Source organism: Cnephaeus nilssonii (genome assembly GCF_951640355.1).
Source record: "Cnephaeus nilssonii genome assembly, chromosome: X".
NCBI classification, from domain to species: domain Eukaryota; kingdom Metazoa; phylum Chordata; class Mammalia; order Chiroptera; family Vespertilionidae; genus Cnephaeus; species Cnephaeus nilssonii.
This window is the reverse complement of record NC_137071.1, coordinates 104,514,042-104,538,097: the sequence shown is the minus strand read 5'-3', so window position 1 is coordinate 104,538,097 and position 24,056 is coordinate 104,514,042. Positions and strand designations below refer to the sequence as shown.

Below are 24,056 nucleotides of genomic sequence, written 5' to 3'. Positions count from 1 at the left end.
AATTAGCATGGATTATCCCCACTTTAAAATATGGAGCCAGCTCATGCAAATCATTTGTGCAAGTGATTACTTGTTCACAAATGGGAACAGAATGAATGTGGCAAGACATGTTTTTGAGCCCTTTAAAAATGGAGGCCAGAGTCCATGGCTTCTGTGATTCCTCCAGTCCAAATGGACATTCAGTTGTCCCTCAACTACCGGCACAGTGTGACCTTTTGCATTTGCTTTTTTTAAACTGATTTTTTATTGAGCTGGAAATCCCTTGTACACTTTGTTCCATTTTCCCCAGTAGTGGTATTTTGCAAAGCTATAGTATAACAACTAGAATATTGGCATTGATAACATTCACCAATCTTACTCAGATTTCACTCATTTACTTATACTCATTTGTGTGTATGAAGTTCTATACAGTTTTTTTTTTCCAGATGTGACAGTTTCTACCACCACAGTCAAGATGTTGAACAGTTTAAATTCCACACGGATTCCTAATGTTACCCTTTTATAAACACTCCCATCTCGCTTTTACCTTTTCCTGCCACTCCACTCTGCTCTCTGCCTCCCTAACTCTTGAGAACCACAAATATGCCCTTCTTTCAAAAGTTTTGTCATTTCAAAAATGAATCATACAGTATATAACCTTTTTGGATTGGATTTCCCCCCCTATTACTTAGCTTAATTCTCTGGAGATCCATCCAAGTTGTTGCTTGTATCAATAGTTCATTCCTTTCTACTGCTAAATAGTATTCCATGGAATGGATATACTAGAGTTTGTTTAGCCATTCACCTATTAAAAGACATCTGGACTGATTCCAATTTTTGCCTATTAAAAATAAAACCTGCTATTAACAATTATGTACAGGTTTTTATGAGGGCATGAGTTTTTATTTCTCTGGAGTAATTTGCTCAGGAGAATGATTGCTATCCCATGTGGTAGTTACACATTTAATTTTATATAAAATTATCAGACCGTTTTCCAAAGTGGCTGTATGATTTTATATTCCCACCAGCAATGCATGAGTGATCCAGTTTCTCTTCATCCTTACCAGCATGTTGTGTTGTCACTAGTTTTTATTTTAGACATTCTGGTGAATGTATAGTGATGTTTCATTGTGGGTTTAATCTGCATTTCCCTGATGCCTAATGGTGTTGAACATCTTTTGCTGTGATTATTTGCCCCATCTGTACATCCTCTTCAGTGAACTGTCTATTCATATCATTTGCCCATTTTTTTAAACTTGGGGGATGTTTTTACTGTTGCGTGTTCGTTGTTCTTTATATACTCTAATCCTTTATTGGATATATATTTTGCAAATATTTACTCCTAGTCTGTAGGTTGCTTTTTTAATCCCTTTCATTTGTACTTTTGTGGAGTAAAATGTTTTAGTTATGATGAAGTCTAAATTATCAGTTTTTCTTTTTGTGTAGCATGCTTTTTAGTGTCAAGTGTAAGAACTCTTTGCTTAGTATTAATTTTGTATCCTCCAACTTTAACTTACTTTTAAGTTCCAGGAGTTTTTGTTGTTGTTTGTTCATTTTTTTTAGTGTGTTTTTTTAGATTAAAAAATTTCCATGGGATTTTCTACATGAACAGCTGTATCATTTACAATGCCTTTTATTTATTTTTCTTTCTTCACAGGAGTGCCTCTAACTTCCAGTACTATGTTGAGTAAGAGTAGTGAAATTGAACATCCTTGCTTAGCTTCCAACTTAGTGGGAAGACATTCAGTCTCTTGCCATTATGGTTGATATTAACTGTAGGTTTCTTGGTGGTGTTCTTTCTCAAGTTGAAATAAATACCCTCTATTCCTAACTTGCCAAGGTATTTTTTCATGAATGAATCTGAGACATTGTTAGATGCCTCTTCTGTATCAGATGAACTTGTTTGCTAAATCATTCTAATTAATTACTAGGCTTAGAATTTGAAAGAATCATTAATTCATATGGATCCTTGTTTAAAAGGTACTGACATTTAATTGGATTGCATTTATTTGGGATATGAAGGACTCTTCAAGGCAAATATTGTTTCAGGGCATAGTTATAATTTAGGGTTCCCATTGGGTTTCCATCCTTAGTCTGGCAAGGGCACCTTCATGTTTTGGTTTAGAGCTCTCCTCTAAGGTTTATGTCTTACTGTTTTTGGGTTACTGCTTTTTCTTGAGCTGTTCAGCACTTGCAGAATGTGGGCTTTTATTATCTAAGTTTTTCTCTCCATGGTTCTTTTAGGTAGTCTCTTCATTCTCCTGGGTTTTGGATGCTTTGTGAAAATTGAATGCATGAATGTATGGGTACTAGATAATTAAAGCACTGGCTCATATTGTCATATTTCTTCTCTACATATTTTACCTGCAGAAACCTCATCTTCTCAACACTGCACCTCTCTGGGCCTCATCTCTAAATGAAAGGATTGAATACAATCTCCAGGACTTAGTTGTAAAATTCTGTGATTTTAATTAAGGAAGACTTCTTATTAATAAAGACTTTAGAAGAAAAACGGTACAAATAATCCCTCTGGGAGGGAAAAAGTCTTTCCTCTGAAAGATTCAATTGGGGATTTGCTGAACTATGTAAATCCAGGCTTCAGGTTAAAATGAAGCATTGTAAGCTGCAGTATTTCCTAAGAGATATATGGTACTTAAAATGCCACCTGCTTGTAATTTTGTTCAATTAATTTGCTTCCTTTTGAGATGCTTAACAATTAACATCTATAGCTCAGATCTCTCTAGATAAAAATATCATGCCTAACTCCCATCCTTTGTGTTCTAAAAGAGTTTCCCATTGCAAGTTGGGATTCCTTTAATAGTGTTCCTTGAAAACTGCATCAAAGAAGATAACTTAGATATTTGTGGTATTTCGTTTTATTGTTTTTCTAAAAAGTGAATGCAGCTCCATTAATCATTTTAAAGAAGTGAAAATTGTGAACTCTTCTCTCACGAATTAGCGCATTCATAGACTTTCAGACTCTGGGATAGCACACTCCTCATATGTCATATAAGTGATATTTCACAGGTTTGCTAAGCCAATTGGCTGTGGTAAAGCCAGATGGAAACCAAGATCCTGACAATTCTTTTACTTGTAGTCATGGAAAAATTTGAAGGCAAAAAGCTTGAGATATATAGTGTGTTGCTGAAATCTACATTTCTTAATAAAACTTAACAGAATGTGAATCACTGATAATTTAAACAATGTTGTAATATTAAGTCAAAAAGTACTTCTTTTGTAAAATTTATCTTTATTGTTGAAAGTATTGCAGATGTCCCCCTTTTCCCACCAATTGACTTCCACCACCCCACCTCTGCCCACCCAGACCTACTGCATTGTTGTCTGTGTCCATGGGTTATACATATATGCGTATACATTATTTGCTTAATCTCTTCCCTCCTCCCTTTCCTCTGAGATTCATCAGTCTGTTCATGCTTCCACGTCTCTGGATCTATTTTGTTCATCAGTTTATTTTGTTCATTAGATTCTACATATAAGTGAGATCATGTAATACTTGTCTTTCTCTGACTGGCTTATTTCACTTAGCATAATACTCTCCAGGTCCCTCCATGCTGTCCCAAAGGTTAAGAGAACCTTTTTTTACAGCTGCATAGTATTCCATTGTATAAATGTGTCACAGCTGTTTTATCCACTCATCTACTAAAGGACACTTCGGCTGTTTCCAAATCTTAGCTATTGTAAATAGTACTGCTATGAACATGAGGGTGCATATATTTTTTCTGATGGGTGTTTCTGATTTCTTGGGATATATTCCCAGAAGTGGGATCGCTGGGTCAAAAGGCAGTTCCATTTTTATTTATTCATTTATTTATTTTTAAATATATTTTTATTGATTTCAGAGAGGAAGGGAGAGAGAGATAGAGATAGAAACATCAATGATGAGAAAGAATCATTGATTGGCTGCCTCCTGCACGCCCCATACTGGGGATTGAGCCCGCAACCCAGGCATGTGCCCTTGGCCAGAATTGAACCCGGGATCCTTCAGTCTGCAGGCCAACACTCTACTCATTGAGCCAAACCAGCGAGGGCAAGGCAGTTCCATTTTTAATTTTTTGAAGAGACTCCATACTGTTTTCCATAGTGGCTGCACCAGTCTGCATTCCACCAGCAATATACTAGGTTCTCTTTCCTCCACATCCTCATCAACACTTGTCATTTGTTGATTTGTTGATGATAGCCATTCTGACAGTGTGAGGTGATACCTCATTGTTGTTTTAATTTGCAACTCTCTGATGATTAGTGACTTTGAGCATGTTTTCATGTGTCTCTTTGCTTTCTGAATGTCCTTTTTCGAAAAGTGTCTATTTAGGTCCTTTGCCCATTTTTTGATTGGGTTGTTTATCTTCCTTTTGTTAAGCTCTATGAGTACTTTATATATTTTGGAAATTAACCCCTTATCCGATGTGTCATTGGCAAATATTTTTTCCCATAAAATGGGATCCCTTTTCATTTTGTTGATGGCAAAAAGTACTTGTATACAATTTTGACTTTTCTCCTTATAAATGAGTGTACTTTTGTCAACTCATATATACTAGTTAATTGCAGGCTTCTGATTCTCACTCATTCTATTTGCTAATGACTACAGAATCCTAATGAACATCCTACACATATTTTAGTATTTCTATATATGGAAATGAAAAGTAATTTTAATGCTCAAGACAATGAAACAACACAATAGATTGTCTACCACCAAAATTATCCCTACATCATAGATTATATACATCCCAGGTAGATAAATTTAAAGTGCTAATTTCCCAACGATAAATATGCATGATTTCATTTTAGGTGATTGAAAATTGAGAAAAATCATGACTCAATCTTGAATTTTACAATGTACAATTTTCACTTGGATGTCCCACCATCACTCCATATTCCACTTATCCAAGTCTGAACTGGGTGTTCTTCTTCTTAGTGAGGCTGTCTTCTCAATTTTACTATGTCTATGAATATTACCGCCATTTTCCAAGTTGACTTTTCAAAAATAAGCACCTCTTTGAGACTTCTCTGTCTTCATCTCTTAAACTTCTTGTTACTATAAGCTATCAATTATTCCTTTCCAATAGTTATGAGATTCTACTCATATCATTCTAATCCCTCATTATTTCCACTTATTATGTTAACCTACAATTTTTTTATTAGGCATCTAACATGTACCAGGCACTGTGTTAGTTAAGTATTGGAGATACAATGGTGAGAAAAGAGAGGTGAGATCTCTGCCCATACATTGTAGTGTAGAAGGAAGACATTAATGAACACACACAAATGTAAAACTGCAGCTGTGACAAGTATTATGGGGGAAAAAGGTATAAGGTGTCATAAGAGTTTAGAATAGATTGGTTTGACTTGGTTATGGAGGCTTCCTTGAAGTTATGTATGAATTGAGATCTTAAAGATGAATAGAAGTTAATACAATGAAGAATGTTGGGAAGAACATTCTAACTATAGGTAACAGTATATGCAGTGAGTGGCCTTATGATGGGCAAGAGAATACCAAGTTTTGGAGAACTGAAACCAGGATGATGGGCTGAAGACCAGAAAACAAGGGAGAAACTTCATACAAATTGAGCCTGGAGAGATAGGTTGGGACCAAACTGTGCATAGCTTTATAGGCTCTATTAAGAAAATTGTTGTTGTTTTTTTTTTTTTAATTTTGTGAATAATGGAAGGCCACTAAAGGGAGCGCTCTGTGTGTGTGTGTGTGTGTGTGTGTGTGTGTGTGTGTGTGAGTGTGAGTGTGTGTGTAATTTGCATTACAAAAATCATTCTGATTGCATTATGGAATAGATTGGAGGGGGCCCAAAAGTAGAGGCAGAGTCCAATTGGGAGGCTATTGCAATAGTGCAGGTGAGCGATTGATGGTTTCTTCTAAAGGGTGGTAAGTGATAAAGATGGAGAGAAACAGGTGGAGTCAAGAGATAGTTAGTTTTCACATTCCTACCTATCCTGTATACTGCCACAAAATTTATTTTCCTTAAAGACTACTTTTTAAAAAAATATATATTTTTATTGATTTCAGAGAGGAAGGGAGAGGGAGAGAGAGACAGAAACATCAATGATGACAGGGAATCATTGATTGGCTGCCACTTGCACGTCCCCCACTGGGGATCGAGCCCACAACCCCGGCATGTGCCCTTGACCGGAATCAAACCTGGGACCTTTCAGTCTGCAGGCCTACGCTCTATCCACTGAGTCAAACCAGCTAGGGCAAGACTACTTTTCATCAACTCCTTCACCTTGTTCAAGAACCTTCACCCTTCCAAACGGTGTAGTGGGTAAGAGCACAGCTGATAGACCTTGGTTTGAACTCCTTGTGAACTCCAGCAATTCATGTGAACTTTCTGACACTCCGTTTCTTCAATTCGAAATGGGGTTAATTGTAATATCTACCTTATAAGGTTATTAGGAGCATTAGATTAGATAGCATGTAGCACAGTGCTTGGCCTGTAATAAGTGCATGAAAGCTGCTATATTATATTCTCTTATCTGTCCATCTTCCCCTTCAGGTTTCAGCCTAGTCTGAAATTCTCTCTCACCCCTATCCAACATACTTTCTCCCAGTTAGACTGATCTTTTCACTGCCTCCATATTCATTACCATGTGCCTTGCCTTCTCTACCCAAACCTCATAACTTCTCTAAGGCCTGCATCTTCTAAATGAAAGCTTCCTCATTAGCTTGAAAAGTGTTTCTCTTTCGCTGCACTGATCTCCCCCTGCACTTTTGGAACCTGATTAAATTCCATTGTTTACTTTATTATAAGCAATATTATTATTTTATTATGTTTTTTATTGTTTTGTTGAAAAAATATTATACCAGGGTGAGAAAAAATATATTTACAGTTATAAACAATAATTAATAAATAAATAATACAAAAATAAACTGTTTTGTGTACTTATAACTATAAATCTACTTTTGCCCACCCCAGTATTTTGTCTAAAATATTTTAGTGATATAAGACTTTTCCAATAACAGTGTGAGCTCTTTGAGCCAAAGAATCATGCCATAAACTCTATGCATTTCTTACAGGACCTAGAATAGTATTCACGATACTTGTTAAATTTAATTTACTTAAATTGAGACATAAACCAGGCCCCAGTGACCTCTAAAGTAGAGTACACAGACAATACATTAGAGTGCAGGAAGAAAATATTGTAAAACATCTATTTATACTTATCATATTCTTTGACAGTTCTGTTTTTGTGTATGTTTATAATGTATATCATACAAATTTATTATATATACATATATAGAGGATTGAAAAACATAAGTGGTGCATATTCAAGAAATTTTAATATTGGGGTTCCAGATAAAAACATTTTTTTTCTATAGTATTTAAGTGAATAATAGAAATTTGATCCAGTCTAAAATAGCAAGCATGTGATGGGCACACAATGTAATATACAGATCATGTATTACAGAAATCTACACTTGAAACCTATATAATCTTAATAACCAATGTCACCCTAATAAATTTAATACAAATAAATAAATGAAGAGAAAAATAAAATAGCAAACCTTTATTTACCACAGTTAATTATTTTTTGATCACTTACTGTTTGTCAGGTGCTATGCTAAATGTCTTACATGCATTAATTCAATTCTCAAAACAATTTAATAAGGTAGGTATTATTATCTCACATTATAGAGGAGGAAATTGAAGCACAGAGGGGTTAAGTAACTAGTCCAAGGCTATATAATGAGAAAGTGATGAGCCAGGTTTAAAACTACATCTATTTTAATCCAAAGCTGGACCTATTATTTGAAGATTTTTAACTACACAATTCAATTTCTTTAATAGATATAGGACTATTCAAGTTATTTATTTCTTCTTAAGTAAGTTTTGATAACTTGTGTCTTTCAAAAAATTGGTCCAGAGGAGAGGAAGATGGCTGCTGACGGGAAGGCAGGCTACAAGATAGTGTGTGAGTGAGAGAATGAAAGGAGAGTGTGTGGACGTACGGGGAGTGTCTATTTGTGAGTGAGGGACAGCTATATTCCAAGGGACTGTTGGGGACTGCCGGACCAGGCTCCCCTGACCGGGCAGCCTCCACTGCTGCTGAAATCTCTCCCAGAGCGACCTGCTATGCCACAGACACAGCACCATCTTGAAGGGGAGAGTGGCTGTGATCAGAAACCTAGCCTTACCTTCAACTGTGAAGAATTGGATACCTGCCGGGACCCTACAACCACAACACCCAGGGACCAGCTGCGAACCCATGAACACTGAGTCTCAAGCAGCACAAATACGTACTCGGATGAGATCTGCACCTTCTCATGGAAAGGTCAGATTTCGCCCAGAGAAAGGTGAGGTCTGCGATCCAGGCTGGAGGGAGAAATGCGTGCAGCAGGATCTAGAGGTTCAGAGAAAGTCTGCGCCCCACAAAATTCGTGGCCATTGGGGCCAGCATAGTCCACGCATGTGGAAGGGGGTCCACAGGGATCCTGGCAGAAGGAAACTCTAGAAATCAACCCATAACTGGGCTGGGCTGGGCACAAAAAGGCAGCCTGAAGTTTTACCAGTAAACCGGCTGTGCTGTGCCAGGGGAAAAAGATATGTACAGAGATGTGCACAGAGTCGCGTGCAGTGCCAGGGCGAAAAAGTCGCGAGTTCGTGCGCTTAAGCTGGCTCTTTCTTCTCTTTAAATCCTTGCTTTTGACTACTAAGCCCAGTACATAGGATCACCCAATTAAAAACACTCTAAGAGACTGCAAGGGAAAGTTGTTTTTGTGGAACCTGGGGATCAGAGTGGGGAGAAAAGATCAGAAAACCAGCTCTGGGGCACTCCATTCCCCCAAACCAGTATTAAGTGTGGCAGGGAAAACAAAATCTAAATACTGGGTAGAGAGGACTTATAGCCCTGGATGTCAATACAGAAACACTGCTGCCCAGGGGTTTAATTACAAATTGACTCTTGTGTAAATACAACTAAAGGCAGGCTGAGAAACAAAGAAATACTGCCTGCTTGAAAACAGGATTGTGGTTTATGACACAGAGGAGCGGTGGAACGCAGGTAACTTCAATACTGTCCTGACTACATGACAGGAAACAGGCATGCCAAACAGAACAGTAGAGGAAGTGAATGACCTTCACTACTGCACATTTTTATTTTTTATCTTTTACTTAAGAAACTATTTTTTTCTTTTTTCCTCACTTAATTTTACCTTTTTAATTATTATATTTTTATTTTTAATCAGTATTATTACTACTATAATTTTACCTTTTTAAAAGTTTCATTTTATTTTATTTTATTTTGGGATTAATGTTCTACATTCTATTTTCATTTTTCCTTTAGCATCATTTTACTCTGTCTCAACTTTACCTTTATGCCAACACTTTCTTCCTCACTTTTCCCCTTTTGTTGTACTGTTTCTCTTACCCTATTCCTGCTTTATATTTTCCCTATTCCTTCTTTTTACCGCCTGTTAAAAATTCATGCTATTTATATATCTAATTTCTGATCCCCTGCTCCAAGTCCATACACACTTCTCTCTTCTCTTTCTTCATTAGCCAATTTTTTCTCTCTCTTCCCTTTATTTATTTATTTATTTATTTATTTATTTATTTTGTTTCTTGTTTTATTTTGTTTGGTTTTGCCCTTCTTTCTCTCTGTCCTATTGTTGTTGAGTGCTTGATTGTTGACTAGATTGGTTTTTTTGTTCTTTTGTGTGATTGTTTCTCTCTTTTTTATTTTGCTTCTGTTTTTCCTCTCCTCACTTGTTATTAGTTGTTGTTTGTAGTTTGCATTCATCTCTGGGTGTCAGTTGTTTGCATTTTTTTTGGATTAGTTGTTCTATTGAGTTTTCTCTCTATATAAATAGTTTAGCCCCCCTTCTTTTTTATTCTCTTTTTTTCCCCTCTTACTTTTTTCCTTTCCTCAATATCATTTTTGCTCTCTCTCTCTCTCTCTCTCTCTCTCTCTCTCTCTTTTTTTATCCCCTAATTCTCTTTTCTCTGGTGGTCACCTTTATTTGGGGTTATTAGTATTGTGAATACATTTGTGTTCAGTGCCTTGTGCATTGTGCCTTGTTGTGTTGTATTTTGTGCCCTTAAGTCAATGCAGGACAGACACCCAGAGAGTAGAGATCATGGGGAGACAAAGAAACAGCCCGCATACGAAAGAAAAGGAGGCATCACCAGAAAAGGAAGTAAACAAAATGGAGGCAAGCAATATGTCAGAGAAAGAATTCAGAGAAATGGTCATAAGGTTGCTGAAAAGGTTGGAAGACAAATTCAACAATATGTGTAAGGACCAAGAAGAAATGAAGAAGAACCAAGAAGAAATGAACAATGACATCACTGCAATAAAAAACTCAATAGAAAGCATCAACAGTAGACTAGAAGAAGCGGAGGACCACATCAGTGAGCCAGAAGACAAGGTAGGAAAAAATACCCAAGCAGAGCAGCATCTAGAAAAGAAGCTTAAAAAACAGGAGGAGAACCTAAGGGAACTTTGGGGCAACATGAAACGAAACAACATCCACGTAATAGGGGTGCCAGAAGGAGAGAAAACTGAGCAAGGAATAGAAAACCTGTTTGAAGAAATAATGACAGAAAACTTCTCTGATATAGAGAAGAAAAAATTCACACACAAGTCCAAGAAGCTCACAGAGTCTCAAACAAAATGAACCCCAAAAGACCGATGCCAAGGCACATTATAATTAAATTGGCAAACACTAATGACAAAGTAAGAATCTTAAAAGTGGCCAGAGAGAGACAGAAAGTTACCTACAAAGGATCCCACATCAGACTAGTGACTGATTTCTCAACAGAAACATCAGGCCAGAAGGGAATGGAATGAAATGTACAAAGTCATGCAAAGGAAGGGTCTGAATCCAAGAATAGTGTACCCAGCAAGGCTATCAATCAAAATTGAGGGTGAAATCAGGAGCTTCACAAACAAAAAAGGACTAAAGGAGTTTATTTTTTTAATTTCTTTATTGATTACGGTGTTACATATGTGTCCTTATTCCCCCCCTTCCCCCCTTATCCCCCCCTCATTCCCTTATCCCCCTGTTGTCTGTGTCCATTGGTTAGGCTTATATGCATGCATACAAGTCCTTTGGTTGAACTCTCCCCCTTACCCCCACCCTCCCCTACCTTCCCTCTGAGGTTTGATGGTCTGATCAATGCTTCTCTGTCTCTGGATCTATTTTTATTCATCAGTTTATGTTGTTCATTATATTCCATAAATGAGTGAGATCATGTGGTATTTATCGTTCTCTGCCTGGCTTATTTCACTTAGCATAATGCTCAACAGTTCCATCCATGCTGTTGCAAATGGTAAGAACTTCTTTTTTACTGCAGCATAGTATTCCATTGTGTAGATGTACCACAGTTTTTAAATCCACTCATCTGCTGATGGGCACTTAGGCTGTTTCCAAATCTTATCTATGGTGAGTTGTGCTGCTATGAACATAGGGGTGCATATATCCTTTCTGATTCATGTTTCTAGTTTCTTGGGATATATTCCTAGGAGTGGGATCACTAGGTCAAATGGGAGTTCCATTTTTAGTTTTTTGAGGACACTCCATACTGTTCTCCACAGTGGCTGCACCAGTCTGCATTCCCACCAGCAGTGTACAAGGGTTCCTTTTTCTCCCCATCCTCACCAGCACTTGTCATTTGTTGATTTGTTGATGATAGCCATTCTGACAGGTGTGAGATGGTACCTCATTGTCGTTTTGATTTGCATCTCTCAGATGATTAGTGACTTTGAGCATGTTTTCATATGCCTCTTGGCCTTCCTTCTGTCTTCTTTTGAAAAGTATCTATTTAGGTCTGTTGCAGATTTTTTGATTGGATTGTTTATCTTCCTTTTGTTAAGTTGTATGAGTTCCCTGTAAATGTTGGAGATTAAGTCCTTATCAGTGATAACATTGGCAAATATGTTCTCCCATGCAGTTGGCTTTTTTGTTGTTTTGTTGATGGTTTCTTTGGCTGTGAAAAAGCTTTTTATTTTGATGTAGTCACATTTGTTTATTTTCTCTTTAGCTTCCATTGCCCTAGGAGCAGTATCCGTGAAGAAATTGCTTTGGCATATGTCAGAGATTTTTCAGCCTGTGGATTCCTCTGGTATTTTTATGGTTTCCATCATATGTTTATGTCCTTGATCCATTTTGAGTTTATTTTTGTGTATGGTGTAAGTTGGTGGTCTAGTTTCATTTTTTTGCATGTATCTGTCCAATTTTCCCAACACCATTTATTGAAGAGACTGTCTTGACTCCATTGTATGTTCATGCCTCCTTTGTCGAATATTAATTGAGCATAGTTGCTTGGGTCAATTTCTGGGTTCTCTTCTACTCCATTGGTCTATATGTCTGTTCTTGTGCCAGTACCAGGCTGTTTTGAGAACAGTGGCTTTGTATTACAGCTTGATATTTGGTATTGAGATCCCACTTACTTTGTACTTCTTTCTCCAGATTGCTGCAGATATTCGGGGTCTTTTTTAATTCCAAATTAATTTTTGGAAAATTCGTTCTAGGTCTGTGAAATATGCCATTGATATTTTAATGGGGAGTTCATTGAATCTATAGATTGCTTTGGGTAGTATGGGCATTTTAGTGATGTTGATTCTACCAATCCATGAACACAGTATGTTCTTCCATCTGTTTATGTCTTCCTCTATCTGTTTTTTCAGTGTCCTGTAGTTTTCCGCGTATAGGTCTTTTACCTCCTTAGTTAAGTTTATTCCTAGGTATCTTAATTTTTTTGGTGCGATGGTAAATGGGATTGCTTTTTTAGTCTCTCTTTCTGTAAGTTCATTATTGGTGTATAGAAATGCCATAGATTTCTTGGCATTAATTTTGTATCCTACTACATTGCCGAATTCATTTATTAAGTCTAATAATTTTTTGATGGAGTCTTAAGGGTTTTATATGTACAGTATCATGTCATCTGCGAATAAGGACAGTTTTACTTCTTCTTTTCCAATTTGGATGCCTTTTATTTCTTCTTCTTGTCTTATCGCAATGGCTAGTACTCCCAGTACTATGTTGAACAGGAGTGGTGAGAGTGGGCATCTCTGTCTTGTTCCTGTTCTTAGGAAAAATGTTTTTAGTTTTTGCCCATTGAGTATGATGTTGGCTGTGGGTTTGTCATATATGGCTTTTATTATGTTGAGGTATGATCCTTCTATTCCCACCTTGCTGAGAGTTTTTATCAAGAAAGATTGTTGGATTTTGTCAAATGCTTTTTCTGCGTCAATTGAAATGAATATGTGATTTTTGTCTCTCAATTTGTTTATGTTATGTATCACTTTATTGATTTGCAGATATTGTACCATCTTTGCATCCCTGGGATAAATCCTACTTGGTCATGGTGTATGATCTTTCTGATGTACTGCTGGATCCGATTTGCTAGAATTTTGTTGAGGATTTTGGCATCTATGTTCATGAGGGATATTGGTCTGTAATTCTCTTTCATTGTGTTGTCTTTATCTGGTTTTGGTATAAGGTTGATGCTGGCTTCATAGAATGAGCTTGCAAGTGTTCCTTTCTCTTGAATTTTTTGGAATAGTCTGAGGAGGATAGGTTTTATTTCTTCCTTGAATGTTTGGTAAAAGTCCCCTGTGAAGCCGTCTGGCCCTAGGCTTTTGTTTGCTGGAAGCTTTTTGATGACTGCTTCAATTTCTTCCATAGTTATTGGCCTATTAAGATTTTTAGAATCTTCCTGAGTAAGTTTTGTAAGGTTGTATTTTTCTAGGAACATGTCCATTTCCTCCAAGTTGTCTAGTTTGCTAGAATAGAGTTGTTCATAGCATTTTTAAAAAATCCTATGTATTTCTGTGGGGTCTGTTGTTATTTTGCCTCTTTCATTTCTGGTTTTGTTTATTCAGGTCATCTCCCTTTGCTTCTTGTTGAGCCTGGCTAGAGGATCATCAATTTTGTTTCTCATTTCAAAGAACCAGCTCTTGTTTTTATTGATCTTTTGTATTGTTTTTTGGTCTCTATGTCATTTATTTCTGCTCTGATCATTATTATCTCCTTCCTTCTACTCACTCTGGGCTTTTCTTGTTGCACTCTTTATAATTCTTTGAGTTGTAGAGTTAGATGATTTATTACCATTTTTTCCTTTTTTTTGAGGTAGGCCTATAGTGCTATAAACTTCCCTCTCAGGACTGCTTTCATTTTGTCCCATAGATTTTGGATTGTCGTTTTTTTTATTGTCATTAGTTTCCAGGATGTTTTTAATTACTTCTTTGATCTCTTTGGTTACCCAATCACTGTTCATAGCATGCTATTGAAGTTCCAAATGTTTGCAATTTTGGGGCTGTTTTTATTGTAGTTTATTTCCAGTATTATGCCATTGTGATCTGAGAAAATACTTGATATGATTTCAATCTTCTTGAATTTGGGGGGATACTTTGCTTGTGACCCAATATGTGGTCTATTTTTGAAAATGTCCCATGTGCACTTGAGAAGAACGTATATTCCGTAGCTTTGGGGTGAAATGTTCTGAAGATGTCAATTAAGTCCATCTGATCTAGTGTGTCATTTAGGATTGCTGTTTCTTTGCTGATTTTTTTGTCTAGAGGATTTATCCAGTGATGTCAGTGGTGTATTAAAGTCCCCTACTATGATTTTATTGTTGTCTATCTCTCCCTTGATATCTTCCAGGGATTTTTAAATGTATTTGGGTGCTCCTGCATTGGGTGCATATATGTTTATCAGGGTTATATCCTCTTGTTGCATCAATTCCTTTACTATTATGAAATGGCCTTCCATATCTCTTGTTATGGCCTTTACTTTGAGGTCTATTTTGTCAGATATAAGTATTGCTAGCCCAGCTTTTTTTTTATTATTATTTCCATTTGCCTGAAAGATATTTTTCAATCCCTTCACTTTCAGTCTGTGTGAGTCCCTTGTTCTGAGGTGGGTCTCTTGTAGACAGCATATATATGGGTCATGCGTTTTTATCCATTCACTCACTCGATGTCTTTTGATTGGAGCATTTAGTCAATTTACATTTAAAGTTATTATTTAAAGGCAATTGTTTGTAGCCATTTTTATTTTTTGTGTCTGTGTTCCTTCTTACCTTTTTTTCCTTCTTTTTACACCAGTCTCTTTAGCATTTCTTGTATTGCTGCCTTGGTAGTGATAAATTCCCTTAGCCTTTTTTTTTTGTCATTGAAGCTTCTTATTTTCCCTTCAATTTTGAATGATAGCCTTGCTGGATGGAGTATTCTTGGATTCAGTCCCTTGCTTTGCATCACTTTGTAAATTTACTTCCATTCTTTTCTGGCCTGATGTGTTTCTGTTTAGAAATTATTTGATAATCTAATGTGAGCTCCCTTATATGTAACTTTCTGTCGCTCTCTTGTAGCCTTTAATGTTCTCTCTTTGTCCTGAACATTTGCCATCGTAATTATGATGTGTCTTGGTGTGGGTCTTTTCAGGTTCATCTTGTTTGGGACTCTCTGTGCTTGTGTGACTTTTTTCTTCCCCACATCAGGGAAGTTTTCTGACATTATTTCTTCAAATAGGTTTTTTTAACCCTTGTTCCTCTTCCTGTAGTTCTGGCACCCCTATTATTCGTATGTTGCTTCATTTCATGTTGTCCCATAGCTCCCTTAGGCTCTCCTCCTGTCTTTTAATTTTTTTTTTTTCAAATTGCAGTTCAGTTTGGGTGTGTTTTGTTTCCCTGTCTTCTAATTCACTAGTTTGGTCCTCTACTGTTGAAACTTTCCATGGTGTTTTTTATTGCAGCTATATCACTCTTCATTTCTTCTTGATTCTTACATAAGTTATTGATTTTTTCATCCATTTCTTCTTGATTCTTACATAAGGTGTTGATTTTTTCCTCCATCTGGTTTATGAACTGTATGACCCTTATTCTCAATTCTTTTTTTTGACATATTGCTTGCCTCTGTTTTGCTTAGCTGCTTTTCCGGCGTTTCCTCCTTTTCTTTCCTTTGGGGGTTTCTTTGTATACTCATTTTTGTTCTCACCGACTGATCTAGATGTTGAGTCATGCAGGGCCTGCTCCTTGGGTGGCAGTGGCTCCTCGGGCTGCCGTTGCTCCTCAGGTGGTCACTGGAGTGGCTGCTTCTCAGTTGGCAGTGGCTCCTCTGGTGGATTCTGTTCACAGCAGTGGTGTCTCCTCTGGCTGGTGGGGCATGATGCTTGCACAGCTGCTGTTCCTTGGATGGGGGTGGGCTGCTCACGTGGCTGCTGCTCCTCGGATCAGGGCTGGCTGCACGCTGATGCTGTTCCTCAGATGGGGCCGGCTGCTCATGAGGCTGCCCCTTCTTGGACAGGAGCAGGTTGCTTGCCGGGCTAGTGCTCCTCGTATGGGTGTAGGCTCCTTGCGCAGCTGCTGCTCCTTGGACAAGGGATGGGCTGCTTGCTTGGCTGCTGCTCCTCAGGTGGGAGTGAGCTGCACATGCTGCTGCTGCTCCTCGGACGGGGGTGGGCCGCTCACCCAGCTGCTGCTCGTCGGACAGATGCAGGTTGCGTGTGGCTGCTGCTCCTTGGACCAGTGCGGGCTGCACAGGACTGCTGCTCCTCGGATATGGGCAGTCTGCTCATGTGGCTGATGCTCTTGGACGGGGGTGGGCTGCTCGGGCGGCTGCTGCTCCTCAAATGGGGGGGGGGGGGCTGCACTGCTGTTCCTTGTACAGGGGTGGGCTGCTCACACAGCTGGTGCCTCTTGAACAGGGGATGGGCTGCTTGCACAGCTGCTGCTTCTCGGGTGGGAGTGAGCTGCACGTGCAGCTGCTGCTCCTCGGCTGGGGGCAAGCTGCTCACCCAGCTGCTGCTCGTCAGACCCGTGTAGGCTGTGTGTGGCTGCTGTTCCTTGGACCAGTGCGGGCTATGCAGGGCTGCTGCTCCTTGGACATGGGTGGTCTGCTCATGTGGCTGGTATTCCTCGGTCTGGGGTGGGCTGCTCGGGCGGCTGCTGCTCCTCGAATGGGTATGGGTTGCTTGCGGCGCTGCTGTTCCTCGTAAGGGGGCAGGCTGCTCACACAGCTGCTGCTCCTCGGATGGGGGGCAGACTGCTCCTGCGGCTGCTGCTCCTTGGACAGGGGCAGGTTGCTCGCGCAGCTGCTGCTCCTCAGACAGGTGCAGGGTGTGGGCTGCGTACAGCTGCTGCTCCTCGGATGGGGGTGGGCTGCACGCGGCTGCTGCTCCTCAAACGTGTGTGGGCTGCTGTTGCGGCTGCTGCTCCTAAGATGGGGCGGGCGGCTCACGGGGCTTTTGCTCCATGGATGGGGGGCAGGCTGCTCACACAGCTGCTGCTCCTTGGACAGGGGCTGGCCACATGAGGCTGCTGCTCTTAGGCCTGGGGTGGGCTGCTCGTGGGGCTGCTGCTCCTTGGACAGGAGCGGGCTGCTCACGAGTCTGCTGCTCGCGTGGTTGCAGTGCCCTGGGCTAAAGCATTGGGCTGGTCAGAGGGGAGATTGCTTCAGAATGCACAGGAGCCTGCGCCCAGGGTGGCTGGATACTCGTTGACCGTGGGACCACAGCCGAGGTAGCAGGATCCTGGCATGGGTGGCTGTAGAGTCTCAGATGTTTTCTGAGGGTACCCTGGGTGGAGGTGAGGCTGGGCTCCCAGTTACAGCAGCTCTCCCCTTAAAAAAGGCTAGGCCTCTGAGGACAAGCCGGCATCCTGGTACTGTTCACAATGGTAACAGAGGCTGTCTAGTTAGGCGAGCCTGGTTAGCCTGTCCCAGAAGGTCCTGCAGGATCTAACTGTGCCTTACTCACATATACACACACACATCCCACATGACCACACACTGCTCTTTTGTTCACTCCCTCACTCACACTCTCCCTCACTGCCGCCTTCTTCCTGCTTCTGTAGTTGCATCTGGGGTGTTATTGACCCGTTTGTGGATGGAGTTTCCTCTCCTGGTGTCTGGTTAATGTGGCTCACTCTCTAGCTCCTGGCCAGACAGGATAAAATTCACCTCAACAAGACACAACACAAAGGGAACAAAGCACGAATATACTCACGACACCAATGACCCCACTATAAGTAACCACCTGAGAAAAGAGAATTAGGGGAGAGAAAAGAGAGCACAAATGACATCAAAGAGAGAGAAAAAGATAAGAGAGAAAAGAAAAAGGAGAATATATATATATATATATATATATATATATATATATAACACCACAGAACCAATAGATAAACAAACAAACAAAAAATACAAACAGCAAACACCCAGCAAAGAGGGTGGGGGCAGAATCTGTAGAGGTTGGGCTTGTATACAGAAAATAAGGTTAAGAATTGGATGAATATGGGGAGGTCCTCAGTTCAGTGTAGAGGAAGTAGAAAGGGGATGGGTGGATAAGAAGAAATAGAATGAGAAGAAAATAATAATAATAATAATAATAATAATAATAAATTTACAAAAAATTGATTTCAAAGATGGAATAAAATAGCAAATAAAAATAAAATAAAATAGAGTGATGGCAAAATAATGTGAAAAGAAATAGAAAATAAAGCAAACAAATAAAAACAGGGAAACAAAGAAAAAAAGATATAAAACAATAATGATAAAAAAATAAAAATGAAAAAGTGAAGTGCCATTCCTTTGGCTGGCTTAAGATCCCAGTCTTCTGTACTGTCTTTACACCAGTCCCTTTGGACTCTCAGGGATTATTTGGATTTTTCCCCCAACTCCTTTGTACTATTTAGGGTGGAATCTGGGTGTGGCTGTATTGGTTGCCTGGAAACTGGAGGGAGGGGCTATTTCTTCAGGACAAAATGGCTGCCCAGGTCCCAGGCTCAGGTATGGCTCAGCGCCAGACTCGCTGCCACTTCTCCTGAACCCCCTACTATTCCCAGACTCCAAGGGTCTGCACCTTCTCCCTCTCCTCAGCCACAGGTAAGTGTCTGTATCCAAAAGGTCCTGTGAACTAGGCTCAGTGGAGAAAGGCTCAGGCCACAGAGAGGGGAGAGATTGGGTCTCTGCTTGCTCCTCTCCTGCCCATGCTGCTCGGTCTGGCCAGCCCTTCAGGCTGCACCCTCTGGGTTCAGCCTTTCGTGACTGTGGACCCAGTTCTGGAATTCCCTGCAGTCCAGCAGTCTTGTGTCCCTTCTTTCCACAGTCAGATGCTGTGCCTGTCCCAAGGGACACGGCTTGGTGCTGTGCAGGTTCCCTCTGACCATCAGGGCTCCGGGGTCTGGCAGACTCGCCTGCCCAGCTCCTTTATTTTACCTTTTTCCAGGGATCCTATGCCCTTCCCGGCTGCAATCTGTCTCACCCGCTGAGTCTCCTTCGCCAATTCAGGTTGGATGTTATTCATTTCGGCTGTTCTTTCTATCTGCTCCGGGACAAGGCTCGGGACAAGTCTGTCTATCCCACCACCATTTTGTCTCTTCCGCTAAGGGAGTTTATTACCACCAAACCAGCAATGAAAGATATGCTAAAGGGTCTGCTGTAAAAAGGAGAAATAGGAAGGGAAGAAGGAAAACAGGCATAAAGAATAAAAATGGCAACAAACAAGTACCTATCAATAATAATTTTAAATGTAAATGGATTAAATGTCCCAATCAAAAGACATAGGGTAGCTGAGTGGCTAAGAATACATGACCCATATATCTGCTGTCTACAGGAAACCCACCTCAGAAAAAAGGACTCACACAGACTGATGGTAAAGGGATGCAAAAAAGTTTTTCAAGCGAATGGAAATGAAAATAAAGCTGGGGTAGCAATACTTATATCTGACAAATTAGATATCAAAGTGAAGGCCATAACAAGAGATAAGGAAGGCCACTTTGTAATACTAAAGGGAGCAATCCAACAAGAAGATATAACTCTGGTAAACATATACGAACCCAATACAGGAGCACCCAAATACATAAAAAAACTTCTGGAGGATATCAAGGGAGATATTGACAGCAATACAGTCATAATTGGGGACTTTAATACCCCACTAACACCACTGGACAAATCCTCTAAACAAAAAATCACCAAAGAAACATCAAGACTAAATGACACACTAGATCAGATGGACTTAATTGACATCTTCAGAACATTTCACCCAAAAGCCACAGAATATACATTCTTCTCAAGTGCACATGGGTCATTTTCAAAGATAGCCCATATATTGGGACACAGGCAAAGTCTCTTCAAATTCAAGAAGATAGAAATCATATCAAGCATCTTCTCAGATCACAATGGCATAAAACTAGAAATCAACTACAATAAAAACAATAAAACAAACAAACACCTGGAGTCTAAATAGCATGCTATTAAACAATGACTGGGTTACCAACGAGATCAAAGAAGAAATAAAAAACAACATGGCAACAAACGACAATGAAAACACAACAATACAAAATCTACGGGACACAGTGAAAGGGAAGTTCATAGCTCTACAGGTCTACCTCAAAAAACAAGAAACAATGGTAATAAATTATCTAACCCTACAACTCAAAGAGTTAGAAGAGAGCAACAAGCAAAGTCCAGTGTAAGCACTAGGAAGGAAATAATAAAGATCAGAGCGGAGATAAATGACATAGAGACCAAAAAAACAATACAAAGATCAACAAAACCAAGAGCTGGCTAATTGAAAGGATAAACAAAATTGATGAACCTCTAGCCAGGCTCACCAAGAAGCACAGAGAGAGGACCCAAATAAACAAAATCAGAAATGAAAGAGGTGAAGTAACAACCAATCCCACAGAAATATAAATGATTATGAAAAAATACTATGAACAACTCTATTCCATAAAAATGGAGAACTTAGATGAAATGTACATATTCTTAGAAAAGTACAAGCCCCAAAACTCAACCAAGAAGAATAAAAAAATCTGAATAGGACGATAACTACCGAAGAATTTGAAGCAGTGATCAAAACCTTCTAGCAAACAAAAGCTCTGGTCTGGATGACTTTACAGGGGAGTTCTACCAAGCATTCAAATAACTAAGACCTATCCTCTTCAGACTATTCTAAAAAATTCAAGAGGAAGGAACACTTCCAAGCTCTTTCTATGAAGCCAGCATTACTCTAATCCCAAAACCAGATAAAGACACCACAAAAAAGAGAACTGCAGGCCAACATCCTTGATGAACATAGATGCTAAAACCCTCAACAAAATTCTAGCAAATCGGATTCAGCAATATATTAGAAAGATCATACACCATGACCAAGTGGGATTTATTCCGGGGATGCAAGGATGGTACAATATCCGCAAATCAATAAATGTGATACATCACATAAACAAACTGAGAGACAAAAATCACATAATCATATCAATTGATGCAGAAAAAGCATTTGAGAAAATCCAACAATCTTTCTTGATAAAAACTCTCAGCAAAGTGGGAATAGAGGGATCATACCTCAACATAATAAAAGCCCTATATGACAAAAATACAGCCAACATCATACTCAATGGGCAAAAACTAAACTCATTTCCCTAAGAACAGGAACAAGACAAGGATTCCCACTTTCACCACTCCTGTTTGACATAGTACTAGAAGTACTAGCCATAATGATCAGACAAGAAGAAATAAAGGCATCCAAATTGGAAAAGAAGAAGTAAAACTGTCCTTATTCGCAGACGACATGATACTATACATAGAAAACCCCAAAGACTCCATCAAAAAACTACTGGACCTAATAAATGAATTTGGCAATGTAGCAGGATACAAGATTTACACCCAGAAATCTATGGCCTTTTTATACACCAATAATGAACTCACAGAAAGAGAAATGAAAAAAACAATCCCATTTACTATTGCACCAAAAAATTAAGATATCTAGGAATAAACTTAACCAAGGACATAAAAGACCTGTGTTTGGAAAACTACAGGACATTGAAAAAAGAGATAGAGGAAGGCATAAAGAAATGGAAGAACATACCATGTTCATGGATTGGTAGAATCAACATCATTAAAATGTCCATACTACCTAAAGCAATCTATAGATTCAATGCAATACGTATTAAAATACCAATGGCATATTACAAAGATCTAGAACAAACTATCCAAAAATCCATCTGGAATAAAAAAAGACCTCGAATAGCCACAGCTAACTTGAGAAAGAAGAACAAAGTTGGAGGGATCACAATACCAGACATCAAACTATATTACCAAGCCACAGTTCTCAAAACTGCCTGATATTGGCATAGGAACAGACATATAGACCAATGGAACAGAATAGAGGACCCAGAAATTGACCCAAGCCATTATACTAAATTATTTTTTTACAAAGGAGGCAAGAGCCTACAATGGAGTCAAAATAGCCTCTTCAATAAATGGTGTTGGGAAATTTGGACAGATACATGCAAAAAAAAAAAAAATGAAACTAGATCACCAACTTACACCATACACAAAAACAAACTCAAAATGGCTAAAGGACTTGTACGTAAGCTGGGAAACCATAAAAATCCTACAAGACTCCATAGGCAGCAGAATTGCAGACATATGTCGTAGCAATATCTTTACAGACACAGATCCTAGGGCAAGAGAGACTAAGGAGAAAATAAACAAATGGGACTACATCAAAATAAAAAGCTTCTGCACAGCAAGAGAAACCATCAACAAAACAACAAGAAAGCCCACTGCATGGGAGAACATATTTGCCAATGTTATCTCCAATAAGGGTTTAATCTCCAAAATTTACAGGGAACTCATACAACTTAACAAAAGGAAGATAAACAACCCAATCAAAAAATGGGCAAAGGATCTAAATAGACACTTTTTGAAAGAGGACATTCAGAAAGCCAAGAGACAAATGAAAACATGCTCAAAGTCACTAATCATCTGAGAGACGCAAATCAAAACGACAATGAGGAACCATCTCACACCTGTCAGAATGGCTATCATCAACAAATCAACAAATTACAATTGCTGGCAAGGATGCGGAGAAAAAGGAACCCTCCTTCACTCCTGGTGGGAATGCAGACTGGTGCAGCCACTGTGGAGAACAGTATGGAGTTTCCTCAAAAATTTAAAAATGGAACTGCCATTTAACCCAGTAATACCACTTCTAGGAATATATCCCAAGAAAACAGAAACACCAATCAGAAAGAATATATGCACCCCTATGTTCATAGCAGCACAATTTACAATAGCTAAGATTTGGAAACAGCCTAAATGCCCATCAGCAGATGAGTGGATTAGAAAACTATGGTACATCTACCCAATGGAATACTATGCTGCTATAAAAAAGAAGTAATTCTTACCATTTGCACTCACATGGATGGAACTGTTGAGCATTATGCTAAGTGAAATAAGCCAGGCAGTGAAAGAAAAATACCACATGATCTCACTCATTTATGGATAATAAAGAACATTATAACCTGATGAACAAAAAGATAGATACAGAGGCAGAGAATCATCGAACAGACTGTCAAGTTATAGCGGGAAACCTGGGGCGGGATGGGGTGGGTGGTAAGAGATCAACCGAAGGACTTGTATGCATACATATAAGCATAACCAATGGATGCAAGACACTGGGGGGAGGGGAGAGGGCATGTGCCAGGGGGTAGGTGAGGCCAGGGGAAGGTCAATGGGAAAAAAAGGAGAGACATATGTACTACTATTTGTAATACTTTAAACAATAAAAAAAATTGGTCCATTTTACAAAGCTAATCCTCTCAATTAGTGCACTACTATATAGCTTGTACACCTCTTTCAGAAGTGCCTATGTTTTTTATGGAGACACTATGGAATGGACTTGTTACTTAACCAGGGCATTATGAGAACCATATAGAGATTTTAGAAAGTAGAAAGTCATGATAAGAAAAACCAAGTAATAAGTGATTTTATTATATTTGATACTCAACTCCTTTTTTAAAATTTATTTTTATTATTTATTTATTTTATATTTATTTATTTATTTATTTATTTATTTATTTATTTATTTATATTTTTACAAACCCTTGTGTTGAGGGCTGACTTTCAATAGATCACAGCGAGGGAGCTGCTCTGCTATGTATGAAACCTCGACCTAGAAGCAGGTCGTGTACGAATGGTTTAACGCCAGGTTCCCCACGGACGTGCATTGTCAACTCCTTTTTAAAATATGAGAAAAATATAGAGCTTTCTTAAAGAATGTCCTTAATTTGAAAGCTGAACCCAAAGTAACACATGCTTTCTATTTT

General features: G+C 39.0%; 1 protein-coding gene across 1 annotated transcript in view; it reads left to right on the top strand.

The window, feature by feature from the left end:
- LOC307095402 (adhesion G-protein coupled receptor G4-like) overlaps positions 1-24,056 on the top strand; it is a gene marked incomplete at both ends in the record, with an annotated part of 56,801 nt that overhangs the window by 23,602 nt on the left and 9,143 nt on the right.